Source organism: Emys orbicularis, chromosome 8 (genome assembly GCF_028017835.1).
Source record: "Emys orbicularis isolate rEmyOrb1 chromosome 8, rEmyOrb1.hap1, whole genome shotgun sequence".
Lineage (NCBI taxonomy): Eukaryota > Metazoa > Chordata > Testudines > Emydidae > Emys > Emys orbicularis.
In genome coordinates this window covers 3,577,197-3,604,773 of record NC_088690.1, presented here as the reverse complement: position 1 = coordinate 3,604,773, position 27,577 = coordinate 3,577,197, and the positions used below count along the sequence as shown (strand labels likewise).

Here is a 27,577-nt window from a genome sequence, read left to right as displayed (position 1 = left end):
ACCGGCCCGGCCCGGCTCGGCTCGGCTGCCCCCTGCGGAGCCTGTCCCCGGCCCTGTCCTTCCCCTGCCGTCCTCTCCCTTCCCTTCCCACCGCCAGCTTTCCTTCCCCTCCCGTCCTCCTCCCTTTCTCCCTCTTCCCCCCATTCCCTTCTCCTCCCCTCTCCCTGCTTCCCCTTTCCACCCCCAGCTTTCCTTCGCCCCTCTTCTCCCTATCCTCCTCATTCCCTCCCCCCGTCCGCTTCCCCTTTCCCCCATTCCCTTCCCCTCCTGTCCTCCTCCCCTTCTCCCTTTTCCCCCCATTCCCTTCTCCTCCCCTCTCCCTGCTTCCCCTTTCCACCCCCAGCTTTCCTTCCCCCCTCTTCTCCCTATCCTCCTCATTCCCTCCCCCCGTCCGCTTCCCCTTTCCCCCATTCCCTTCCCCTCCTGTCCTCCTCCCCTTCTCCCTTTTCCCCCCATTCCCTTCTCCTCCCCTCTCCCTGCTTCCCCTTTCCACCCCCAGCTTTCCTTCCCCCCTCTTCTCCCTATCCTCCTCATTCCCTCCCCCCGTCCGCTTCCCCTTTCCCCCATTCCCTTCTCCTCCCCTCTCCCTGCTTCCCCTTTCCACCCCCAGCTTTCCTTCGCCCCTCTTCTCCCCATCCTCCTCATTCCCTCCCCCCGTCCGCTTCCCCTTTCCCCCATTCCCTTCCCCTCCTGTCCTCCTCCCCTTCTCCCTCTTCCCCCCATTCCCTTCTCCTCCCCTCTCCCTGCTTCCCCTTTCCACCCCCAGCTTTCCTTCCCCCCTCTTCTCCCTATCCTCCTCATTCCCTCCCCCCGTCCGCTTCCCCTTTCCCACATTCCCTTCCCCTCCTGTCCTCCTCCCCTTCTCCCTCTTCCCCCCATTCCCTTCTCCTCCCCTCTCCCTGCTTCCCCTTTCCACCCCCAGCTTTCCTTCCCCCCTCTTCTCCCTATCCTCCTCATTCCCTCCCCCCGTCCGCTTCCCCTTTCCCACATTCCCTTCCCCTCCTGTCCTCCTCCCCTTCTCCCTCTTCCCCCCATTCCCTTCTCCTCCCCTCTCCCTGCTTCCCCTTTCCACCCCCAGCTTTCCTTCCCCCCTCTTCTGCCCATCCTCCTCATTCCCTCCCCCCGTCCGCTTCCCCTTTCCCCCATTCCCTTCCCCTCCTGTCCTCCTCCCCTTCTCCCTCTTCCCCCCATTCCCTTCTCCTCCCCTCTCCCTGCTTCCCCTTTCCACCCCCAGCTTTCCTTCCCCCCTCTTCTCCCTATCCTCCTCATTCCCTCCCCCCGTCCGCTTCCCCTTTCCCACATTCCCTTCCCCTCCTGTCCTCCTCCCCTTCTCCCTCTTCCCCCCATTCCCTTCTCCTCCCCTCTCCCTGCTTCCCCTTTCCACCCCCAGCTTTCCTTCCCCCCTCTTCTCCCTATCCTCCTCATTCCCTCCCCCCGTCCGCTTCCCCTTTCCCCCATTCCCTTCCCCTCCTGTCCTCCTCCCCTTCTCCCTCTTCCCCCCATTCCCTTCTCCTCCCCTCTCCCTGCTTCCCCTTTCCACCCCCAGCTTTCCTTCCCCCCTCTTCTCCCTATCCTCCTCATTCCCTCCCCCCGTCCGCTTCCCCTTTCCCCCATTCCCTTCCCCTCCTGTCCTCCTCCCCTTCTCCCTCTTCCCCCCATTCCCTTCTGCCCCCCTCTCCCGGCTTCCCCTTTCCACCCCCAGCTTTTCTTGCCAGCTCTTCTCCCCATCCTCCTCATTCCCTTCCCCCCTCCCCGCTTCCCCTTTCCCCCATTCCCTTTCCTTCCCCTCCCCTCCTCGCTTCCCCTTTCCACCCCCAGTTTTCCTTCTCCCCTCTTCTCCCCATCCTCCTCTCCTTCCCCCATTCCCTTCTCCCCGCTTCCCCTCCCCTCCTCACTTCCCCTTTCCACCCCCAGCTTTTCTTCCCCCCTCTTCTCCCCATCCTTCTCATTCCCTTCCCCCCTCCCCGCTTCCCCATTCCCTTCTCCTCTTCTCGCTTCCCCTTTCCACTCCCAGCTTTCCTTCCCCCCTTCTCCCCATCCTCCTCCCCTCCCCCATTTCTTTCCCTTCCCCTTTCCACCCCTTCTTTTCCCCTGTCCTCCTCCCCTTCCCCTTTCCACCCCCAACTTTCCTTCCCCCCCTTCCCCCTGTCCTCCCCCGCATCCCCCCAATCCTCCCCAGCCTCCCCTTCCCCCCATTCCTCCTTCTCTTTTCCTCCCCATCATTCCTTTTCCCCTGGCTCCCCCATCCCTCGTCTTTCCTTCTCCCCCATCTCCTTCTCCCTTCCTTTCCCTTCTCTGTTATCTCTCCCAGCCCCCTCTCCTTTCCTTTCCCCCCATCCCTCCTAGCTCCCCGGTGCACCTTCCTCTCTTCTCCCTGCCTCCCCCATGTCCCCACCCCTCCTTTGCCTCTTCCCCGCCCTCCTCTCCTTCCCCTCTTCCCCCTCCTTTCCTTCTCCCTGCATTCCTGTCTTCCCTCCCCATCCCCTCTTCCCTGAGCCTTCCCTCTGGCATCTCTTCATTCCCCTCTTCTCCCATCCTCCCCTCATCCCCCTTCCTTTCCCTTTCCCTCATTCCTCTTTTCATTCCCCTCTTCTTCCCCCTTTCCTCTCCCCTTATTTCTGTTTATTCTCTTCTTCGTTCCCCCTTTCCTCTCTCCTCTCTTCACTCCCCTCTTCCTTCCTTCTTTTCCCCTCCACTCTACCCATATTCCTCTTTTCATTCCCCTTTCCTCTCCCTGCCCCCTTCCTTGTTTCCTCTTCCCTCCCTGTGATCGATGACCCCATTATTGTTAGAGGGGATCTGGCTCCCCCCCAATTTTTTTTTTTTTTTTTTGCAAATATTTCAGCCTTTTGTCTGGCAGATTTCTTGTTTGACAGTAAAATATCCCCCCACCCCCATCTTCCCTGTAGGCAATAATCACATTGGATTCTTCCCAGCCTGATTTTGAAATGGGGAGGGCTAATTGCTTTCCCATTTCCCCTTGCATATGACTTGGGAATGGGGTGTGTGTGCTTGTCAAAGACTGGGCAGCCCAGACTGTAGCTGCCTGAATCTGGATTCAGTCGATTCCTTTGAAAATTAGAAAACAGAGGGACTCCAAAACCAAATGCCTTTTCCAGGCAGCACCTCCTTTGAAATGTACCCCCTCTCCCCCCACCTCAGTGCTAGCTGTGCATCCAAGGGTTGGACTGACAATAATAACTGCAGATGAAAAATGTGAAACCTACACACAGCCCTTGTGAAGGTGGGGTTACTTCTGTTTGTACCAAAACCTGGTCATGGGTTTATATATACCCCGTGTTTCACTAAATACTCTTCATCATTTTGCCTTTGTTTTGTGTGTGTGCGTTTTTCACTTTTTCTTGAAAAATGAGAGAAGATTTTCTCCCCCTCTTCCCCCTTCCAAGTCTCGTTAATCTCATTAAATCCGTAAATACAGCGAATCGGATTCATTCCATGGGTCGGGAGGCAGAAAATAAAACAAATTGTTTGGTGCTGACAAGTTGGGTGGACAATTTAGGAGTGTACAGTATTGTGTGTGGGGTGTGTATGAGATTTGGAGGGTGTATAGAAGAGAATTTTTTACAATCAGTGACAAATGGAACATGGAAATAGTGCCATTGTTTTTTATTCTGTTAGTAGAAGGTTTTTTTAATTAAGGGGTTTGGGAGGAGACTTGTAGTGAATTGAAAATGTATTTGCCCCATCAGAAATCTGCTTGTACACGTGTATGTACTTAAAGAGAAGCAAATTGTAGTGTTTTACATTAAATAATTTGCTTCTGGTTATTATTGAAAGTGATTGGAATGAGCGTTCCCATTAAAACAATATTGTGCTAATGTAAATTCGTCTGGAATGGAGAGAAAGTTTGGGTTTTTAGGAATGATTAGTCCTGCAGAGTTTATTTTTGAGTATTGTGTTTTCTGAATGGAAAGCGGGCTGTATAAATAATTACATTGTGGAACAGTATACATTCAAAAGAGCTTTATCAAAACATTTTCCTGTTCTTACATAGAAAATTGTTACTTTACCTTCTAAGCTATTTAGTTTAAAAAAAAAAAAAAAAAAAAAAAAAGATAATGTTTTTTAAGATGATACTTTTTTTGTCAATACATGTTTTCTGCAGGCTGCTTTGAGATGGCTAGCTTGCTTAAAATAATTTGAAACTGCAAGGCAAACATTTTTTATGGGGAAGGAAGTGGTTCAGAAGGATCTTAAAATTAGAAAAATTATTTAGTATGGGAAATGTTTTATTAAACTGCCTATTAAAGTATGGATCAAATCAACAGCAGATGTGGGAATAGATTACTTAGGTATATGGCATATGAGGGTTTGAAAATCAGGACTGATTTTGTATGATTTTTTTTTTTTTAGCATGAGTTTTCACGAATACCAGTTTGGAAGTAGGTATGGGGAGTTAATGTAAATTATTACTGTGAACTTTGGGGTGGGTATGTGGGAGACAAAACAGCATGATTCCGAAGTGATGGCACTGAAAAAGCGATTTGAATTTTGCAAGTCAAAGTTCCCAGTCCTCATTAGGTTTCCCCTAATCTGTTGTACCAGTGATTGAAGCCTATAAGAAGATAGGGCTGCTTCTGTCTCTACCATTTCATATCCCTTGATGAGTTGAGATTAGAGATCCCAACCACTAGCTTCTGAATCCTAAACTTTTAGGTCAGATTCTTTGTTTTGGAAATATTTGCTGCATAATTGGGCATGTTTAAAAAAAAGGAATATTACTGTAGGATGGGAACAAGAAAGGTTTTTTGTTTTTGTAGGAGCACTACCATTTACATAGAGGGTAACTTCTCTTCAAATGGAAATGAGGAGATGGTGCGGAATTTAACAATTTCACTGCTTTTTTGTTTTGTCTAAAAGTTTGCCAATTCTAGATAAAATTATAACAGGCTTGCACTGTGATGGGATGAAAGACTGCTAGTTTGGAGGGGCTGGAATAGTTCCACAATAACAATCCTTCACAGAGCTGAGCCAAAAGAAGATTTAAATAAAACAAAATGCTTTGAAAGGCTGTGTGTTTGTCATACAGATGGTAGGCATAGCAAAAAAAACAAAACAAAACAAAATGTTTTCTGCTAACTTTCCACGTCAATTCTGATAATGCTACTTAAAGTTGTGGTAACCCGACCAACAAAGATGTAATGGCTCGTGAGTCCCAGTAGGTTTTACATTAAGATAGGAATTATGATGCCGGCTTGTATGGGAACCATTATATTTAAAAGAACTTTGTTTTCTTGATTCTTACCAGTATTAAAACAGAATTATTGTTTGCCTCAAATGATCTCTTTCATGGACAGCTATAAATCACATTGTTGTTAATAAAAAACACATGTTTCCATGGTTGAATTTTAGACCTGCCTACTCAGACCTGCAAAAATAGTATGAATGTGCAGTTCCATCTTTTTGTGATAGAAACGCGTTTTTGAAATTATAAAAATACAAACTAAATAAACTTTCCCATTTGAAAATTGCAGACGATGTAATGTGGAGAAGATTGTAATAATTTGGACAAATGGTTTTGGTCTGCGACCCTTTTGTGCCTGGAAATCTGTCAGGTTTGAGTGATGTGTATGCCACATTATGAATTAATAATTCCTTCATGCTTAGTGAAACTTAAACGAGGCTTAAACCATGATCTCACTGGAGTCATTAAATTGATTTTCTTTTGTAAAGAAAGATCTTGGAAGTTGAACACAAGCATCTTTGTCTTTCTAAAAACTGCTGAATTATTATGTGCACAGATCCCGTCTTTGTGTGTGTGTGTTGTTGTTTTTTTAGACAAACGACAAAAGCATGCAGGAAAGGAATGCAGAAATGTAGGGCTTAATATAAAGCACTGCATGCTGGGACATCTAAAAGATACAAAACCTTTAACGGTGGAAGTTAATTTTTAACAAGTGCATTCACATAAATATTTATGAATAAAAGTTTTTTACACCCTGCTCTTTTAGGTTCGTGGAGAGAAAAGACCTTCAGTAGATTTTGATAGCAGACTATTTATCCATTATAACAAATTCATGTTCCTAGTCTGCATTTCCTAATTTAGTATAATATAGTTTGTCCTTGAGTTGTCATGTTTAGTTATGAGTATGCAAGTATCTGTGGCAATTTTAGGTGAGAGTCTATTTTTTTTTATTGCTTTTATGATTACAGCAAGGAAAGGTACATTTTATATTGTAACCATAAACACCAAACTTTGTGTTGTTCTCTGCATGATAACATAACACATGAAAACCTGGATGGCAGTGCATTATGTGTACTGCATATTTCTTCTGCAGACGAGGAACTCTTAGAGATAAGCCTGTGTACAGTAGGGTAGTGGTATGCAGTCCAACCATTGGTACATAAGCAGAATTTACTTTTGCTGTTAGTGACAATGAAGCATGGCTTAAAAGTGCATTGAATTTGTAAACATAAAGAGTGAGCAAGTTTTTAGATCTGTTTATAATTTTGAATGCCCATCTGGTGTTACACAGTTCAGGAACTTGTAACTTTCAGCAGGTGATGTACCGTTCTATTCTATATGCATAAACTGGTCATAGAAAGACTTTGGGAATTTTCTATCTCTGCAGTTACGAACTCCAGAGTTATGAATTGACCAGTCAACCACACACCTCATTTGGAACCGGGAGTATGCAATCAAGCAGCAGTAGAGACCGCGCCCCCCCCCCCCCCAAAAAGGCAAATATAGAACAGTGCTGTGTTAAATGTAAACTGCTTTAAAAAAAAAAAGGGAGGGGGGAGTTTAAAAATAAAAAAAGATTTGACAAGGTAAGGAAACGGTTTCTGGGCTTATTTCGTTAAATTAAGATGGTTACAATATTTTTCTTCTGCATAGTAAAGTTTCAAAGCTGTATGAAGTCAATATTCAGTTGTGAACTTTTGAAATAACCACCAGAACATTTTGTTCAGAGTTATGAACATTTCAGAGTTACGAACAACCTCCATTCCCGAGGTGTCTGTAACTCTGAGGTTCTACTGTACTTGAACAAACTCGCCAGGTTTGTTCTACAGTAGGAGCTTATGTTGGTCTAACTACATCGCTCTGGAAGAAACCACTTCAATCATTTTTAATTAAAACTTTTTTTTTGGCATCAGATGTCTGTTTTAATTTAAGCGTGAGGATTTTGATAACAATTGAAAAGCCTTTTTGGAGATGTAAACAATAGTAAAATACCTCATTTTTAACTTTACTGAAACCAGTTTTTAAAATTTCATCTAGATTCAGAATGAAGATAAGCATTTGGATTCTGCCGTACTTAACGTCTGAGTTAAGCCTAACGTTTATGTACAATATTTTTTCTTTTTAAAATGTAAACTTCACAGATGTACTGCTGTTCAAAGGTCTAAATATTCTGTGTGGAGTCATTTTTACTGTATTCACTTTATGCCTAAATATGATCAAGTATTTGTTTTAAGCATCAGTCATTCTCCTCCTGAAAGCAGGTTTGGGATTGGCAATTGTCTGGGTCTGATAGAAAGCAGAATGAAAAGCATTTCTTAAAAGATATAACCTCACTCACCTCCTCTCCCTAATATCCTGGGACTAACATGGTCACAACACCACTGCAAACAGAGTTTCTTAAGGAATGTTCACAGCTCAAAATCTTATGTAGTGTATTAGAAGGACACTGATTAAAAGAGATTAGTTTTTTTTCTTCTGGGGAATCTTTATTTTTAGATGTAATAGTTGTTTCACAAAGTGCTCCTTACTTATTAATATTAAACAGAATTTTTTATTTTTACAGTTGGATTAGTTTATCCTAACCATGTTATATTACAGTAACCCTTGTGGTTCACATTTATGTGGTATGAGGCAAGTGGGGGCTGCCATGATGGAAGCAGTTACATCATGGCATGTATTTTTAATACATACCCTCCTCTTTCCATGTCTAATAATTAGTTCTGAACATTTAAAATGAAATAATCAGGGTACATTAAACTTTGCACCGCCCTGTAATAAAGAGAACAGATTAGATATTTCTCCAGCATGTTTTTGAGTATTTATATAACTTTGTATCTGTGATGATAAAAACAGAGGGAGCACGATTGTTGATAGGAGAAAGAAGGCAAGTTCAACTTTGAAAACTGGAATTTTACTTATTTTCTTGAGCAGCTTTATTGGCTTTTGAGTCCTTTTCAGATAGATGAACAGATTTTCAGAAGTAGGGTGAGCTTTTTGGCTTAGGCCTGGTCCACACTAACCCCCCACTTCGGACTAAGGTACGCAAATTCAGCTACGTTAATAACGTAGCTGAATTCGAAGTACCTTAGTCCGAACTTACCGCGGGTCCAGACGCGGCAGGCAGGCTCCCCCGTCGATGCCGCGTACTCCTCTCACCGAGCTGGAGTACCGGCGTCGACGGCGAGCACTTCCGGGATCGATTTATCGCGTCTAGACAAGACGCGATAAATCGATCCCAGAAGATCGATTGCCTGCCGCCGAACCAGGAAGTAAGTGTAGACGTACCCTTAGAGTCAATTACTGCTGGAAGGGTGGTACTAGTAGGAAGGCATTAGGAAGACTTGGAAAATAATGCACAATAACTTAAATATTTGGCCTTCGCTTTAGAATCTGAGTGGTGCCTCTTTAGAGAGAACTGAATTACATAGAACAGGTTCTAGTTCTGTAATCTAAAGAATGTGATTTCTGGTTTGAGTAGCCAATAAGGTTTTGTATTTTAACTTGGATAATGTATATTTTTAATGCTTAGAACAGGTGAGACATGAGCATTTTCCATTTGCAAAGTTCAGTTTGTTTACAACAGGCTTTATTTTGGTCACATAAGAGATCATTTAGGAAATATTTAACTAATCTAATTCTAGAGCTTTGTACGAGGCAATGTATTTCGCTATTATTTAAGATTTTGATGAGAGAAATCTTACAGTCATCACCTTTAACCCAAGTTAGAATTTTACGAAAACTTTAAAAAATAAAGTTAAATCTACTGTAATATTTGAACATTGTACTTTTAATTAGGCAACTTTGTGCTCTGAATTAGCCCTTCATATGTATGCGATTCTCATTTTCTCTGGAGACTCTAGTGGAGATTTTTTATGTATTGGAGTAAAAGGTATATTGGTTTCATATGTATTTAAAATAAAACCTATAAACCTAAGTCTGTAATTTTGGAGAGAAATGTGAGGATAGGAGAAAGACAGCAGGTTTGTTGGGCTTGTTTAATTAATGTATTTCTTGTTGTGTTTTACAGATTAAATTCTTTCCCCATCCCACTAGTAGAAAGCCTGTCACACTGGGGCCTTAATTATATTCTCACTTTAGTTAGCAGCAAGAAAGAAAATGAATTGCATAGTTAATATGTTGTGTTATGCTTAATTTTAGGGATTTTGCTTCTAGGTGTCATTTACAGCTCTATGTTTAGCTGGAATGCAATTTTCCCCTCATCTGCCCACTTCATGTTAGATTAGAATATCTGCTATTGTGAAGGAGATGGAGAGTGATTTAAGAAGGAACAGAACTTCATGGTTTTGTGTGTGAGACTAGCCTTGTCACAAGGTAGCCATGATTAGAAATTATAATCAAGAGACAGAGATTTTGTTGTAGTGCAGCAGTGAGCATGTTACTAAATACTGAAGCACTGGACTGAAAGGGTGGTTTTCATCTGGAAACCTATATGAAGTTGCTGATCTTTTTCCTATGGGGGTAGGGCTCAGATTTCTGTGCATCTGACTCCTCTCTGAGTAATGGAAAGAAGTCATGGTATTCTGAACTTACCTACGAGTTTCTGTAGAATATATTTTTCTCTCGTTGGCTTCATATGATGCTTGATCCTTCACCACTGAATGTAATGGAATTTTTTCCATTGACTTGAATTGGAGCAGGGTCAAGCGTGTGTTCCCCTGGTATTCAAAGTGAAGCCTCACTGTTTCCTCAGTAGTGACAGGGCTTGAAACATGTACCTGACGCCTACTAGCCACAATATTGAGTCCGATAAGGAAGATTCTCTTGTTTGGTGTAGGGAGAACCAGAGAGCTCTGTTGGGAAGGTGCTGGGATTCCTACCAGGATGCGGTCTGTGGACCATGCTTTGGGGGCTTACCTTGTGTAATTCTCTAGGTACTAGATCATAAATTTGAAGCTGGGTGTGCTTCCGCTTCCGTACCCTACCCCCAAACTACTGGAATGAACACATCCTCTCTTGCCCCTATTTTGAGTCCCCCCAGACTGTGTGGTGGAAGCGTATAGTAGTTTTCCTTGATGCCGTAAGGATATGCCAGTACTCTGTTCTCCTCCCAGCTACCTAGTTGTTGCAATGGAGACAGGAAACCTGTATATGTCCTGCCCTCCTCCTTTTCTTTTTTTTTCTTCAGGGTAACTAACATCTGCCTCTGCTGTTTCCCAGCTTTCTCAACATCAACCTCAGTAGAAAGTGATCTGTTTCCTCTCAGGTTTACAGCTGCCTCCTACAGGGTTTTGAATAGAAGGTATGAAAGTGACCAATCTTGTCAGTTGCACTGTGCTGATATTTGGGAAAACTATGGGCAGGCACAGCGGCATTCAAACGACCTGTCTGCAGATTCAGAAAAACAGCACTGAATCCATTCACGTGCACAATCTTGTCTTCACAGCCCTAAGGGTTAGAAATATAGGCCCAGATCCCGTGACTTGTTGCATACACATAATACATTTAAGGAATGGAGCCATAATCTCCTTTTAAAAAAAAAACAACAACCGTGTAGATTCTGCAGGAATTGATGGCTTAGCGTTCCCCCTGCATTACATTCACCAGAGGCGAAAAGTAAAGAGGATTTTTTTTTTCTCAAGCCCCGATAATGCTTCAAGAGCAAGCTTTTTATTTTTCATCATTTTTTTTTAAATTCAAAAGTTTAAATATAAATCCCATATAAATGACATTTGGCTGACTTCTACTGTGCACGTGATTTGTTAACTATTGCGGGTTTACCTGAGGGAGGTCAGAGTTGGCCCCCCTACCATTTATTAATGCTTCATTTTACGGTTATTCATTTTTGTCTTCACTTGTAAGCTTAGGAGTTAAAACAGGATTTGGTTGGCTCTTATTAAAGTGGTTGAATTAATTTGCTGCTTTCACAAAATCTTGAGCTATTACTTGTAGATTTCAAAGACTTTCTTGTAACTTCTACAGCGCATGTGCATATTACATTTTTTTGCTTTTCTTGAATCGTTATGAAAAGCCAGGATTTAAAAAAGAGCACTTGAAAATGCTAAATGCTGGATTTGTTAACAGAGTAAGTTCTTAACGCTGGGATACCAGTCCACCTTTAGATGATACCTCCTCTCCTTGATTTGAATGGGAAATATTCCCTTATGCAGTCAAGATTCAAAGACTTCTGAACCTTCACTAGTACGTGATTACCCAGCTAATCACTGTTCAGAACAACACAACTTCAGTCTCTTGTTGACATGCCATATCTCCAGTTGCATTGCTCCTTTAACACACATGCTGTGTAATCAGCAGCTCAGTTACTCAGTGCAATGAGTTATTCACTGTTTAAGTCCTTACTCATTTACTCATGCTCAGTTATTCATTTTATCTGTCACCAGAAAGCCCAAAAATGAAAGTGGGCCGCTCTTAAATGCTCATAATGGTGTGGGATTTATACAGCTTTTTATTAGAACTTGTACAGTCCCTATTGTGCAATATGTGCACAATGAACTGCCGGTACACTTTATTTAAAGCTGAAATGTTGATGATTAGTGAGAGTATCCATCCTTATTTGCATTTCTAAGGTGACAATCACTCTAGTAGCCCGTGCCATTGTGTGATTTTAACAATACAAGTCCCCTGATAAAGATGAACGTTGCATCAAATGGAATTGCATCATACAAAACAATAGATTCTTTAAATAAAACTCGCTTTAACAAATTACAGCTGTTTAAATACAGGAGGTACAAAAAGTATTTGTAGGTTAAGAAAAACCACATAAGACTTCTTCATCTACTGTTTTTTTCCCCCTTTGGCAAAGCCAATTTTATTTATTTCACTAACAATTAATTGATCCTAGGATCTGAAATCTCTCTGAGGAAAGACTGGAACTATCTTACAAATGCTTTTTTGTTGTTGTCTTTTTCATCCTGTTTTCAAAAGAGTGGGTGTTATTGTTTCTAATATGCTAAAATCTGTTTGCTAGCATTTTCCTTGCATTCTCAAAGTAAACTAGAAATCAAAGCTAAATAAATTGCATGGATTTGTACCTCTGCTACAGCTTTTTCCCCTCATTGAAGTCTGAGCAGCTGTCTTAATCCACAAGCAGCCGATGACATCCACGGATCAGTTTCTGCGATTAAAGGGAGAAATAATGCCCCAGTGTGTTGAATGGGGGGAACCGGGGATAGGCGCTGCGAGTGAGTGTGGGGTGGCTGGGGAGAGGAATAATGTACTCATTTGCTTTATTACGCCTAGATTCTTGCTTGATTAAATAAGTAAGCAATAGAACCAGGAGTCACCATGTACGAACTAACTGGCAGCTTGTATACTTCTGTTCAAATCTTAATTTCTCTCTAAATGTTTTACAAGAGATATCCTTTGTCATTGGGTGGAAAGCTGTTCTGCCAATGGGATTCTCAGTTGTACGTTTTCCAGAGTGGCTGCTCCAGGCCTCATGCACGTGGGACACTGCAGAGGTCCAACCCTTTTATTTTATTTAGCCTTGTTGAAATATGTATAGCTCTCCCAACAGTGCGCATTGAAATGGCTTGTTCAACATTTCCTGGGTATTTTTTTCAGTGTAACTGGGTAACCTCCAGATGCGAAGCAACGGGGGGAAAAATCCCCACATCTTACCGTTGTTGTACCATTAAATTTGCGTGCTATTGCTTTGGCTATGGTGGGTTCAATAACATAAAACGATATCTGACCTTTTTCATACAAATAATAGATTAAACCATTTTTAAAGGCAGTGTTGCAGTCAAAGGAACTGTTTCACGTGGTTGATAGGCTGTGAAACTGTTCAATGGACTTTGGTTTCAGAGACAATATCCGTTTAAATTAATCTTTGTCAGATACATGCCACCGCAGACAATTCAAATTCCATTCACTTTGCTGATCTCATAACAAAAAAGCACCTTACACTGGTTCTTTTATCATAAAATTAACCTTTGTGTGTGTGTCCTGGTAACTGGGGTGGCATTAAATCTTGTTGAAAAGGCTCTGCTATAGGAGGATTCAGTTTCTATTAGCAAGGCAGACTTTTTCTCTGGGCATTTTTTTTTTTTAAAGTGCTGAAGATGGATTAAAAAGAATGCAAACAGATGGACAGATTTGGTTGTTGTTGTTTGGCAACCATCTAAGCAGCCATTTTGAGCAATGCTGATTCAGGGGTACAGACAGTTGAGTGATGAGCGTAGTATAAATACCCTAGATAGATTTTTCTCCCCCTAATAACTGAAGCCACAGTTAATTATAAAGGATTGAGGCGATTATTGCTTCTAGAGAAGTATTCTGTTGAGTGCAAGATAACCAAGGAGCTGCTGAATATCTCCTCAACTTTCCTAACTCACACCACATATGTGGCTGGCTTGACTTTTTCCAGATGTATAACTCAGATAGGTGGAAGGGAAATATCTTGAACTTGATTTGGCATAACAGTTTTATTAAATTGCTTTAATCCCTCCTGTATCATGACAAAGCAGGTACAGTAAAACCTGCCTTAGTGTCCACCTCTGAAGAGAGACTACCTGTGACCAGCGACCATATTTTCTTACTCCCTTCAGAGCTGGGCACCCAGCCAGCAGCTGCTGCTCTCTGCTCTGCCTTCAGAGCTGGGGGGTTGGAGAGTGACAGCTGCTGGCCGGGCGCCCAAGGCACTCGGAAGGCAGTGCGGCTGCCAGCAGCAGTAGAGAAGTAAGTGTGGCACAGTATGGCATTGCCACCCTTACTTCTCTTCTGCTGTTGGCCGCGGCAACACTGCCTTCATAGCTGGGCGCTCGGCCAGCAGCCGCTGCTCTCCAGCCGCCCAGCTCTGAAGGCAGCAAACCTTTGAAGAGAGACCACCTCTTACAAGCCACCACTTTTGCTAACTCCCATGAGTGGTTGCTCTTGGCAAGTTTTATTGTATTACACCTCTACCCCGATATAACACGATCCGATATAACAAGAATTCGGATATAACGCGGTAAAGCAGCGCTCCGGGGGGGTGGGGCTGCGCGCTCCGGCAGATCAAAGCAAGTTCGATATGACGCGGTTTCACCTATAACATGGTAAGATTTTTTGGCTCCCGAGGACAGCGTTATATCGGGGTAGAGATGTACTTGGTCCTTCAAGTATAAATGGGGACAGCTTTCTTTCTTTTTTTTCCATCTTAAGTGTTTAATTTTGAGGGACATGGGTGGCCTTTGGTGGGTATATTCTGGGGTTGGCAGGAGACATACTATGACCTAAATGGCTTTGATTACTCATCGTCTAATATAACAGAGAAGAATGGTTGCAAAGGAGTGGTCTCCCCTGGCATGAATTCCGTTTCTCCCACTATTAGATCTGTAGTATATAGGTGGGGCACAGTCTGGTCCTGGACTGAATCATAGGCGCCGACTCCGTGGGTGCTCCGGGGCTGGAGCACCCACGGAAAAAAATTGGTGGGTTCTCAGCACCCACTGGTAGCTCCCCGCCCCCCCTGCTCCAGCTTGCCTCCGCCTCCTCCGCGAGCGTGCTGCCGTGTCCTACTTCTCCCCCCTCCCTCCCAGGGCTTGCGCCGTGAAACAGCTGATTCACGGGGCAGGGAGGGAGGGGGGAGGAGGGGAAACACGGCACGCTGGGGGAAGAGGCGGGGCCGGAGTGGGGATTTGAGGAAGGGATCCAATAGGGGCAGGGAGGGGGCAGAGTTAGGACGGGGACTTTGGGGATGGGGTTGGAATGGGGGCGGGGCCAGGGGTGGGGAAAGGGTGGAGTCGGGGCGGGGGGCGCGGAGAAAGTTGGCGCCTATAGACTGAATGCTCTTGTACGAACTGTCTATAGATGTCTGGACAGGCTGACTTTTAGGATCAGAATCAGTGGTCTTATTTTTCAGTAGGAAATGTAGTGCTAGAACAACATACTTGCCTTGGGCAGCAAGAACTTGGCAAGGAACTTTGTTCACCGACGAAAACAAATAATCCCCTCCAGGCTGGAGGGTGCGGGCTATTGTGTTTCGGCTAGGGAGCTTCCATGACTTGTTTTGGGGTGTTGTGCTGTAGCAAGAACCCCTAGTACTAACGGCCATTTGGCTTCGTTGGGAACATGGTGTTGTAGTGCAGTGCAAGAACAACCTATTAATTATCCTTTATAAAGAGGGCTTCGTTTTCAATGTGTAATAGATGGGCTCATTCAGGGAAATAGAAAGCAGTCCATCTCCCTGAAATTCTTGGGGGTGGCGCTCAGCTCCTCTCCACAGCAGGTTCTCCATCTCCGATGCGCAGCAGGGAGAGACAGCTTGAATGAGGGAGTTGATCAAGGATTCATTTTCCATACTCCCTTCTGTCTTCAGATTTGGATCAATGGTTTGGGATTTTCAGAGGGGGAAGTAGCCTTGATTGTGTCTGTCCCGGGATGGCCTTCAGGCCAGTCTTACTAATAGCTAAATGTGATTTTTATATTGGTGCTACCAGTTCTCAGCAGGGGGCTTTAGGCCAGTGTATCTTGTGTTAAATTTCAGCATTTTCTGTGGATTTGGAAAAAAATATTCCTGCCTATGTTCCAATGAATCTCTTAATTGCAGATGTTTGATGTGAAATCTCAGCTGTTCTAGAGATGAGTACAATTAAGAATTTAATTTGGGATTTAAAACCAGCAAAAAATATAAATAAAATATAGATATTTGCATCTAATTATACATCGTGGCTGAAAGTTACTGTAAAATAACAGATGTAAGAATTAAAAATAAAAAGGTTAGGTAAGCATTTTATGTTTTCCTCTTATTTTGTTCCCTGAGGTTATTAAATTCTGAGCTCAGAGTAGTGTTCTAGCTTTCATTTTTTTGTCTGAGAAGTACCTTCCCTTCATTGAGTCTGACATGAAGTCATCCTGTTTAGGTTGATCCATAAATCACTGGCCAACAATATTATATATTTGAAGTTCTTGCCAAAATAGGTAGTCTGGCCTGGAAATTAGAAAATTGTGTCTTAAATTCTTCTCTGAAATTTCATTACATTGAGTTGGAAGGTCATTGAGGTCAGCTGTGATCGCTGAAGACTTGAATCAACAGAGATTGTAGAGACAGTGCATAGGAACAGGTTAATTGTGTCTGAAGTTACTCAGTGCTAGAGATGACCTGAACTTTGCTGCTCAAGTTTATGGTATGGATGAGTGAGGGTGGGCGTGTGTGTGTGTTGTGTTGGTAGGTTTTGTATTGATTTGTTCAGGTGGCGAATGAGGGGTGTTTGCTGCAGTTGGGGGTTACGTATGATTGGGATTATCGTGTGTGCTGTGTAGGGAGATTTGTGTTGAGTTGTGGCAGGGGCTGCCATGTTGGGAGATTTTGTGAACATTTGTCTGGGTGGTGAAGGAGGAGTGGTTGTATTGATATGTGTGTGGGAGGGTTGTGCTTGGGGATTTTTTGTTGTGGAATTTGTAAAGTCAAAATAGCGGAAAACTTAAAACTACCTGTTCCCCTAAGGTGGTGCACAGAGCTGTCCCCTGGCTGGAGGTACATAAACCCACGGAGCTGTCACTCCCACCTTCTCTGGTCACTGTCACATTCCTACCACCCACCATAGGACCTTTGGACTCCAACCTCCGTCTGGTCCTCACGGCCGCTAGGAGTGAGGGTGGGCGAAGAGTTGTGTTGGTTTGTGTGTGGGTCATAGAATCATGGAAATGTAGGGCTGCAAGGGACCTTGAGTGGTCATCTAGGCCAACTCTGCACGGTGGTGGGGCCAAGTAAACCTAGACCATCCCTGACAGGTGTTTGTGCAACCTGTTCTTAAAAACCTCTGATGATGGGGATTCCACAACCTTCCTTGGAAGCCTGTTCCAGAGGCTATCCTTATAGTAAGAAAGTTTTTCCTAATATCCAACCTAAATCTTCCTTGCTGCAATTAAGCCCCTTACTTCTTGTCCTGCTTTCAGTGGGCATGGAGAGCAACTGATCCCCGTCCTCTTCACATCTTTGAAGACTGTTATCGGGACTAAACATGCCCAGTGTTTTTTTTTAACCTTTTGTCATAGGTCAGGTTTTCTAAACCTTTGATCATTTTTGTTGCCCTCCTCTGGACTCTCTCCCAACTTGTCCACATCTTTCCTGACGTGCGGTGGCCCCAGAACTCGACACAGTATTTCAGCTGAGGGCTCACCAGTGCTGAGTAGAGCAGGACAGTTACCTTCCGTGTCTTACATACGAGACTCCTCTTAATACACCCTAGAATGACATTGGCCTTTTTCACAACTGCATCACATTGTTGACTTATATTTGATGTGTGATCCACTATAACCCCCAGATCCTTTTCAACAGTACAACCATCTAGCCGGTTATTCCCCATTTTGTAGTTGTGCATTTGAATTTTCCTTCCTAAATGTAGTACTTTGCACTTATCGTCATTGAATTTCTTCTTGTTGAATTCAGACCAATTCCCTAATTTATTAAGGTCCTTTTGAATTCTACTCTTGACCTCCAAAGTGCTTGCAACCCCCCCCCCCCCCCGTGTCATCTGCAGATTTTATAAACATGTTCTCTACTCTTTTAGTCAAGTCATTAATGAAAATATTGAATAGTAACGGACCCAGGACTGATCCTTGCATGAATTCATTAGATATGCCCTCCCAGTCTGACAGCAAACTACAGTATTGATAACTAGAATAATAGAAGCATAGAATATCAGGGTTGGAAGGGACCTCAGGAGGTCATCTAGTCCAACCTCCTGCTCAAAGCAGGACCAATTCCCAACTAAATCATCCCAGCCAGGGCTTTGTCAAGCCTGACCTTAAAAAGGTGGAGATTCCACCACCTTCCTAGGTAACCCATTCCAGTGCTTCACCACCCTCCTAATGAAAAAGTTTGTCCTAATATCCAACCTAAATCTCCCACACTGCAACTTGAGACCATTACTCCTTGTTCTGTCATCTGCTACCACTGAGGACAGTCTAGATCCATCCTCTTTGGAACCCCCTTTCAGGTTCTACTCTTTGAGTATGGTCTTTCAACCAATTTTATGCCAACATTATAACAACTTAATGTAGACCATATTTCTCTAGTTTGCTTATAAGAATGTCATGTGAGACTGTCCCCAAAGCCTTACTAAAATCAAAATGTATCAAATCCACTGCTTCCCTCTCTCCACTAGACCAGTACCCTGTAAAAGAAAGAAATTAGGTTGGTTTGGTAAGATTTGTTCTTGACAAATCCATGCTGGGTATTCCTTATAACCCTCTTATCATCTAGGTGCTTACAAATGGATTAATCATTTCAGTATCTTTCCAGGTATCGAAGCTAGCCTGACTGGTCTATAATTCCTCATGTCTCTTTGTTCCCATTTTTAAAGATAGGTATTATGTTTGCCCTTCTCCAGTCCTCTGGCACCTCACCCAACCTCCATGAGTTCTTGAAGACGATAGCTAACGGTTCAGAGATTGCTTCATTAGTTCCTTAGATACCTTGGGAGAAATTTCATCAGGCCTTGCTGACCTGAATACATTTAACTTATCTAAATGTTCTTTTACCTGTTCTTTCCTATTTTGGCTTATGTTTCTTCCCCCTTGTTGTTAATATTAATTGCCTTGAGTATCTGGTTATCATTAACCTTTTTATTGAAGCAAAATTGGGATTAAACACTCACCCTTCTTGATGTCACCAGTTATTAGCTCTCCTTCCCTGGTAAGTAGAGGACTTACACTTTCCTTCATCTTTCTCTTGCTCCTAATGTATTTAAAGAACTGTTCTTATTGCCTTTTATATCCCTTCTAGGTGTAGCTCGTTTTGTAGCTTGGCCTTTCTGATTTTGTCCCTACATACTTGTGCTATTCTTTTGTATTCATCCTTAGCAATTTGTCCATGTTTCCAGTTTTGGTAGGATTCCTTTTTGATTTTTGGGTAATTAAAGAGCTCCTGATGGAGCCATATTAGCCTCTTACTATTCTTCCTATATTTGCTTTGCGTTGGGGGTACTTTGCAGTTGTGTCTTTAATATTGTCTCCTTGAGAGACTTCCAGATCTCCTTAGATTTTCTTCCCAGAGATCAAGTAACAGAGGGGTAGCCGTGTTAGTCTGAATCTGTAAAAAAGCAACAGAGGGTCCAGTGGCACCTTTAAGACTAACTGAAGTATTGGCGAATGCCCAGTCTTGCGTCTGATGAAGTGGGCATTCACCCACGAAAGCTTATGCTCCAATACTTCTGTTAGTCTTAAAGGTGCCACAGGACCCTCTGTTGCTCTTCCCAGAGATATTACCCACTGTTTCTCTGAGTTTGGTAAAGTCTGCTTTTCTGAAGTCCATTGTCCTTATTTTGCTGCTCTATCTCCTTCCTTTCCTTAGACTCTTGACATTTATCATTTCATTATCACATTCACACAAATTGCCTTCCACCTTCGGATTTGCTACTAGTTCTCCCTGTTGGTCAGAATCAGGTGTAAAATCGCTGTCCCCCTGGTTACTTCCTCCATTTTCTGAAACAAAAAGGCAAAGGAACTGGATGGGGTAGGGTGAAATGTGAGGAAAAGCCAGGTGCCTTCTCCTCTATTCCGTAGTGAGCTGGGATAGAACAGACAGCTCGGCAGTGTTTTGACATTCCAAAGGCGCTTGTAGTTTTTGAAGAAATTGAGAAACAGTTGGTTGTGCCACATAATCGCGTGTGGTTGAGAACATGGCTGTCTAACACACTGTTAGCTGCCCCCTTTGTTGTTTGCTCCTGCTCACCTGTTTTACACTAGGAAAAACACCTGTTCGCGACCAGGAGCTCACCAGTGGATGCAGCTAACAGGATTTAGTTGCAAACATAGCCAAGGACAAACTGACTGCATGCAGCAGATTTTCAGAAAACAGTCTTTAGCCCTGTCTTCTGAGGCGGCTGTGTTTGTAGCTTACCCCATTCGGCACCAGTTCAGTGGCACCCACTGCTAGCAGTACTTATTTTTTGGTGTGTAGGCAAAGCTGAAAGCGACTCGAAGAAAACATGAGTAGAAAATGTCAGGACACATTTCTGCTTCCTGCAGCTCTGGGCTCTGAAGTCAATGGAATTTTCCTGTGCAGAGGGCATGCGGGAGTAGCCTCTGAATTTCTAGACGAGCTTTATTGGGAATTGGTGTTAGCAGTGATCCGTCACTTGGAATGTTACAGAATGTTGTGTCTTGTCGCCCCCCTTCCTCCCCCCCGTCACATTGCTGGAATAATGCTGAACACCTGTTTCATGTGGTGCATAACAGGTGGATAGGATGCATTGCATTTAGGCCATGATTCAGCAAAGCACTGGTGCACATCCTTCACATTCACCATGTGGGTAGTCCTGATGGCTTCAGTGAGGCTATTCCCGTGCCCAAGTGCTTTGCTGAACCTGGGACTCGCACAGGAATGACTTATAGTGGCTATGTTACCGCCAGTATTGAAATGGGCATCCCTTTGAAAGCCTATTATAAAAGCTGTCGCGCTAGCTGGGAGAGACGAATAGGGCTAATTATGGAAAGTCCAGTGGAAGCTCGGGCTGTGTATTGCTGTGCATTCATAGGTACAAAGGGTCATTGAGATCTTCACTTTGGCCCCAATCCTGCCAAGGCTTCCACACCTGCTTCCTTTTACTCATGTGAGCAGCCAGTCCCCTTGAACCCCATGGAACGATTCACGTGACTGTATAAGTGACTGCGGGATCTAGTCCCGACTCTTCTGGATTGCAAGAAAAATTCCCTTTCCGGTCCCTCCTTTTTAAAACTGCGGAAGGGTCAAGAGGAATTGGCAAGCGTTCTTATGCATGGTTCCAGAGTCCTTCACTATACCTGTAAAGCAGATCGTGAACGGCACTTGAGGTGGTTTAGTGGCACTCCTAAAATTTGGAAAATGTATTCAAAAATAGGCACTTCGCAGCAAGGCAAATGATGACCGTGGTGGAACTGGTGATCCCCGCAGAATGACTGATGTTCCATTTATTCTTTTGCATTTGAGTAACAGATGCAAAATAAGGAACAGCTGAAAGAAGGCAAATCAAATAAGAATTCAGCTGGAGGTGAGAATGAATAGGTAGTGTGGAGAATTCAAATTCTATTATGGTGACAGGCCTGTTCGAAGGCAAACAGCACATTCAAATGCCGCATCTTTCTTCTGCAAACAGCATTGTTCTCTCCCAAAGCCGTTGGTGCTGCTCAACATCTGTGAAGAGTCACATAAATAGAGGATGGGTTTACCAGGCCCGGCTCTTTTGCACAGGGAAATTCAGTGCTGTGGAGAATGTTCTTAAAATAAGATCTAGTTCCCTTCTTTTGTGTGATCATTGTGGCTGCATGTTAGAAATATGCCATGTCGGAAAGAGTCACAAAGGACTGTTCGGGTGCTCTCTGCAGATGCTGTTTGCCTTAGGGTTTTTGTGTTGCCTAAGTGTTTGGTGGTTTGGAGCTCAGGAATATGACATATGGTTAAACCCCCAGGAGCTAGGGGCCGGGAGTGGAGCCATAAGCCATAGCCAGGAGCTGGGGCTGAGTTGCGGTTGGGGCCAGGAGCCGAAGCTGGGGCCTTGGCTGAGGGCAGGGCTGGGGCCGGAGCTGGGTGGTGCTCCCTCCCTGCCCCCCTGAGGGCTGGCTCAGGCCCCCGCTTGCCCCCCTCTCCCAAATGTTCCTCCATGCCCCCTAGGGGGGCATGCCCCACAGTTTGGGGACCACTGGTATAGATGGTTATTTCCCTCCTGTGGTTGTCCTGCTTGCTACTGTATTGTGACCCACTAACCTGAAAGTGTTGGGGGTAGAAGGAACCTTTCCGAGGATACAAGTGGCTTGTCGGGCTTCCAAAGTGGAGCTTAGCCATGTTTTTGGACAAGTAGGTGCTTGTGACATTTTTAAGCCTGATGGGTTTGCACTCGCCTGCCGCTGCGTATTAGTGGCTTGGATACTGAGGGACATCTGTGGGGTCAGCCTGAGAAGCAATAGAGGAGGCTGTTCAGGTATTCCCACAGCAGAGGGCTACCTGCAGCTGGAAAGAAAAGTCCTCATCGCCACCTTAGCAGACAGCCCGTCTGGATGTGAGTCAGAAGGTCACTAACAAAGATGTTTCTCTGCCCCAGAGAGAGAACAAAATATTAAAGAAAATAACAAAGCGGGGACAGCTGCATCCAGCCAAGAGTCCTGGGGTGAGAGAAGTTGGCATTTGTGGATTGATTAGGGTGCTCTGGGTATGACTCACTCACAAACCATTTGTCTTCCTGTAAAAAGGGAATCAGTTCGAAGGAAAACACAAATAATTGAAAAATCCCCTGTTGCTGTGGTCCTTGTCATGATGACCTTTGACTGTCTACCTGATACCGCCCCGTCCTGGGGTGGATGCTGTGCAAAGGACACGGGCATCACTTGAATTCCTACTGATGGTCAGTCGGCATCTACTCCTGGGGTATAAGGAGGCCGGTGTCTCTCAGGAATAGGAAGAGAAGCATACGGTGTCCAAATGAACCCTGAAGGGGAGTTTAAATACTTTAAGTAGAATGTGGTCCCCTCCCCCCTTACTCTCATGAATACGGACATAGGATCTTTAATGACTACAAGTGGCTTGGCTGGGGGTTTTACTCGCCATCAGGAAGACAGCACCTCCAGGAGCAGAGCAGCCCCAAGCGCCATGCCAAGGCGTTGATTCCAAAAGAAGAATTGCCAGCTCCGTCGCTTCCTGCGGCACTCTGGGGTTTCCCGTCCCAGCGCTGACCTGGCCCAACTCTGCTTAGATTGCCAGATCTGACAGCATCACAGCCAGAGGGGTGTTCTAATAAATGACTGTTAGCAATAACTAAGGACATTGCTTCACTGCGTGCCATTGTGACGCCGCATAAAACTACAGAGGAAGGTTTGGGTAGAATGGCATGAACAGGTCAAGCCCAACACTTCTAATTCCGTGACCCCAAACTAGGTTTGGGATGTAGTGTCAGGCTTTTTTCTTCAGAATCTTCTAATTTGAGTTTGTTAAATATTAAACACTTTTATAATTACAGGTCAAATTAATTTATCCAGCATAATGTTTGAATAGATTAGTACTCTGCAGCCTGGTAGTGTCTCTTAAAAGTGATTTTTCGGCTGCTTGGATACAAAGTGTTGACCTTTACTTGCTAAGATGTCTGGAACGGGTGAAAGTTGGGTAATGTTGAGGGGCATATTACAAGTACATCCATTTGAAGGGAGCGTTGTTGTGTGTGCTGGTTATGGTGACTTTAGGTGAAAGGTTTTACTCTGAATTCAGGAGAGAGTGTGTTATCATTTAAATGGGTAACTTTAGAAGAAAAGGAGTGTAATCTTGCTATTTCAATATCTTGAAGATTGTATTTGAGTCTGCTGCGTACTCTTGATCAAAAGGGAATGCTGTTAGCTACAAAGTGGAATAAATGGAGGGCACCCTTATCTGGGTAAGATAAATGACTATTGTTTAGGAAAGACACTCCAGGGATTGAAGAATTTAATTACACAGGGATTATGAGTATGCATGTAAATTAGACAATCTAGATTTGAAATGGCTACAATACAACTGCAGGGAATTGTTCTGACTTAAAAGTGTAATAATTTTTTATCTGTATATGGAGACTAATAACAAGGGAGAGGCCTCCCTCTCCTGTTCTGCTAGATTTCTCTTATGACTTGGCCTGTTTCAGGTCATTAAACAATGGAAATTATCCAGAGCAGATCAGCTGTCCACAGCCTGAAAAGATGGTGCACTTGATCCTTTTTCTCTCATCCAGGCCTTAATGAATCTTGACAACAACCAATAGGGAAGCAGTCTGCTGTGTGGAGAGATTGTGGTAACACTGACCCAGATAAAGGACTTGGAAGCCAGGGAGCATGTGGTTTTCATTCTGCTGGAAAAAGGGAGAATAAACTTGACTGATGGAAGGCTGGATAGCCTCACGCCTGCCTTCGAGTAACTGAATCAGATGCTTGTGGAACAAGCCCAGCAATAGAAAATTATTTTCTGTCGTAAGGAGGTTGAAATGTGCATCCCTTTATAAATTTCACATTGTTTGGAAAACTGTCTGCAAAATCAGTTGTTTTTTCCTCAACAGCTATTGCTGTGTGTGGGTTTTTGTGTGGGTTAGTTTCCATTTGCACAAATAGGAAGATTTTTTTTTCTCTGTTCCTGAAATTTTGGGCATTTTTAACATCAAGCTGAGGCCTACTTCAAAAAAGTAAAACAAAATTCTGTTGTTCAGGTATCTGTATTTAAAAGCTGATGTAGAAATACTACAGAGCCACAGGAAGTATTTCGGGGGGAGGAGGGGAGATATGTTGGATAATCAGCTTTTAAAACTATCTTGGTATTTTTAAAAAATGTATATCTTTCCAATTTTGACTTCCCCTCTTTAAAAATGACTTAATCATGAAATGGGTTATTGGAGAGGAATGTCTGTGTGGTTAAAAATGTTAATTGAGAGAATTGTTTTCCATATGACTGTGTAGAACAGTGTGAAACAGAAGAGGAGCGTTACTAGGTTCCAGGGTTCCAAGACATTCAGAATGAAGTGTTAAAACCTGTCCATGAGCTAACTACAATCAAGTTGGGGAACTAATAGCATGGTTATAATACATAGTGCAGACAGGACATTAAAAGGGTGTCAATTTTTAAATTATTATTATTTTTAACCTGCTACAGTAACAAGTAACACAAGCAATATACCGGAAAGGTTAAAGAGAGATATTTTTCTCTGTTTTCAAGTCTTTCTTTAGTGTATTTGACAGCCCCTCCTGACCATTCACTTTCACTGTTTGCTGTAAGTAGTGGGTCAGTTTCACCTGTTGTTTGTGTAAGGGTCTCCCAGCCCTGGGGGAGAGAGACATTTTTTTTTAAATAGGAAAATGTGACTATGAAATCCCCAAAACCAGCAGGTGGACTTGGGCTGGATTTGGAATTGCTTTTAACTTGCATTAAAAAAAAAAAAAGAAGACTGGATTTCAGATGGATGGTATCTGTTTAACTGTGTTTCATAACTGGGCTAATGGTTTGACTTTTTTACTCCTCCCCCAGCCTCTTTTTTTTTTTTTTTTTGGTCTTCCTCCATTGATTAATTTCAATGGCTGCTTCTGTCACAGTATTCCCAAACAGCCCCATCCTGAAATTGACAGGACCGTGATCAGTTTAGAACCCTGTGAGCATGAGTGGAACTGACCAAATTTCACTCCACTGCATCTCTGGGATGCTCTCCAGTGGTGTGTCTGCAGACCCAGGAAAGACAGCTCTGCCTTGGATCTCATTTTGGGTGGTTACCTTTACGACTGTAGGGGATCAGTACTTTTTGTCTTTCCGCCTCCCTCACTCCAGTACAGGCTTACATTAATTGAGAATGTAGCCCCATCCAATCCCATCTCCTTGGGAAAATTTCTTGTTCATCCCCGGAGAGTAGTCCCCTCCCTCTCCTCCAACCTTTGAGTCAAATGTTTTAATTAAGAAAAAAAAGGGGATGGGGATGGGGTTTTTTCCACAGTTCTTAGAGGCCAAATGAGACATTGCTTTTGTTCAAGGAAAAATATAATGAGGATGTATATTTTTTGTAAAGAGATTAGTTTGAACATTTTGTAATATAGTATTTGTAATAAAAATTAATGTGTGAGACAGTATTATGGTAGTTCATTATTATTAAAGGTCATTTGAAGAGTATTAATTGTAAATGTTAAGGATGAATGTAAACGTTGAGTGTTACAGTTATTAATATATATTTATGATCTATGGGATATGTGTAGAAGAAAAATGAGGAGGATATAAATGAGATGGCGAGCTTTGTGTATCAGCCTGATGTCTCAGTGTTATTCTGGGTTACATGAAAAAGATGCAACTCTGTTGTTAAATGTTGGATATTATCTTCATGCAGTAGATTCTGCTTTTTATTAAACTTGTATAACATTTTCATTCTGCCTCATATGGGGATAGATGCTTTTATTTCTGACTGTATCCATCAAGGGCATTTGCATTGTATCTGCTGCTAAAGTGTGTCTGCTGCAAGAACATTTTAAATACATTGGACAGTTTTAACACTGACACGGAACCGTTAAGGAATGAACTTTGTGTGTGCATCCAAATTACTAAATACCTGGGAATGCACAGTAATGTGCATCTATGTTGAGTTTAATTAGCAGAGATTATATCAATGGAAGCAATTAGGAAGCATACGTTTTAAATGAAGTAATTATTCAGTAACTCTAAAGCTGTATATTGAGAAAAATCAGGTTACATTATATCTATTTTTGCTATACTCTAAGATTTTAATGTACCCGTTTGTACATCTAAAGCAGAAGAGCTACATAGACTGAATTTTAAGGCTCTTTGTATAAAAAAAAGATCTGCTGTGACAGTAGGAAGATAAACAGTGCTTGTGATATTTCAAAGTCACATTAATCTTGTTTTTTCTTTTAATGTATGACTTTCTCAAGGGAAAATTGTCTCCTCCTTGACTGCAGTGGATTAATGTTCACAGATCAGCTCCTGCCTTATTTTTCTGTTTTGACAGAGTGCTGATTTGTATTTTGCCAAGACTACAACTTGTGTTTTCAGAGTTTGGAATAGTTCCACATTCAGAGGTGGCAAAAAAGGAAAGCAAGCTCTGATGTAAAACACTAGCAAACTAATCTCATTTTGTATGGAATTTATTTTTTGGGGGGTAGAGACGAGAAATCCATTAAAGATAGCAGAAGACAGGTATGCTCAGGGGAGCCACATAACATTTCAGTATGTATTTGTATGCAGCAACTCCAAAGATCCAGGGTTGGTGTTTCGATCAATACATTCAGTTTCCATTTTTTGCTAAGGGCCTGATCCAAAGCCCATTGAAGTTAATGAGTCTTTCTATAGACTTCAGTGGGCTTTGAGGCCTTAAATTTCCCACCTCTTGGATGAAATTCTGTTCTGACTGATGCAAGGGCAACTTCTATTGAAATCAATGGGAGTTGTACCTGCGTATGCTATGGTGAAATTTTGCCTCTTGTGTTTAATGCTATAGAGATTAAAAAAGTAATTTAATCAATCCAGTATTCTAGGAGTTGTGCACCATGAGCCATAGGTGAATCTCTTCTTTTAGTCCTTGTTTTTCTGCCCGTAAGGATAGCCGCAGGATGTGTGCACTGCTAGGGGAGAAACAGGTTGGCGTGAGGCAAGGCGATGTAATAACAAAAAGATGCAATTTTTGAGCAACGCATACTAACTTGTCATTGAATACATGACTGCAAACTGTAGTGTAGACAGGCTCTTAGAAGAGATTCCATGGTACAGGTGTGCTGGGCTTCGTATGATAATTGTATTGGAGCTAAATATAAATTTTGCTTTGCCCAACGAGCATCAAATCACTTTTTTTAACTAATGAAGTAACTGTTAAACAATGTCACTGGCCAGAACTGAAACTGAAGAGACTATAGTGACAGACATTTTTCATGGCTCCCTCAGTATCTCTGAGCCGTGAACTTGACGTTTCGTTTTTGATGATCATTGCATCCTGTTTT

At 43.1% G+C, this 27,577-nt stretch overlaps 1 protein-coding gene across 1 annotated transcript in view; it reads left to right on the top strand.

The window, feature by feature from the left end:
* ZSWIM5 (zinc finger SWIM-type containing 5) overlaps positions 1 to 27,577 on the top strand; it is a 158,230-nt gene that overhangs the window by 188 nt on the left and 130,465 nt on the right. The gene's annotated exons all lie outside the window — the stretch shown is intronic.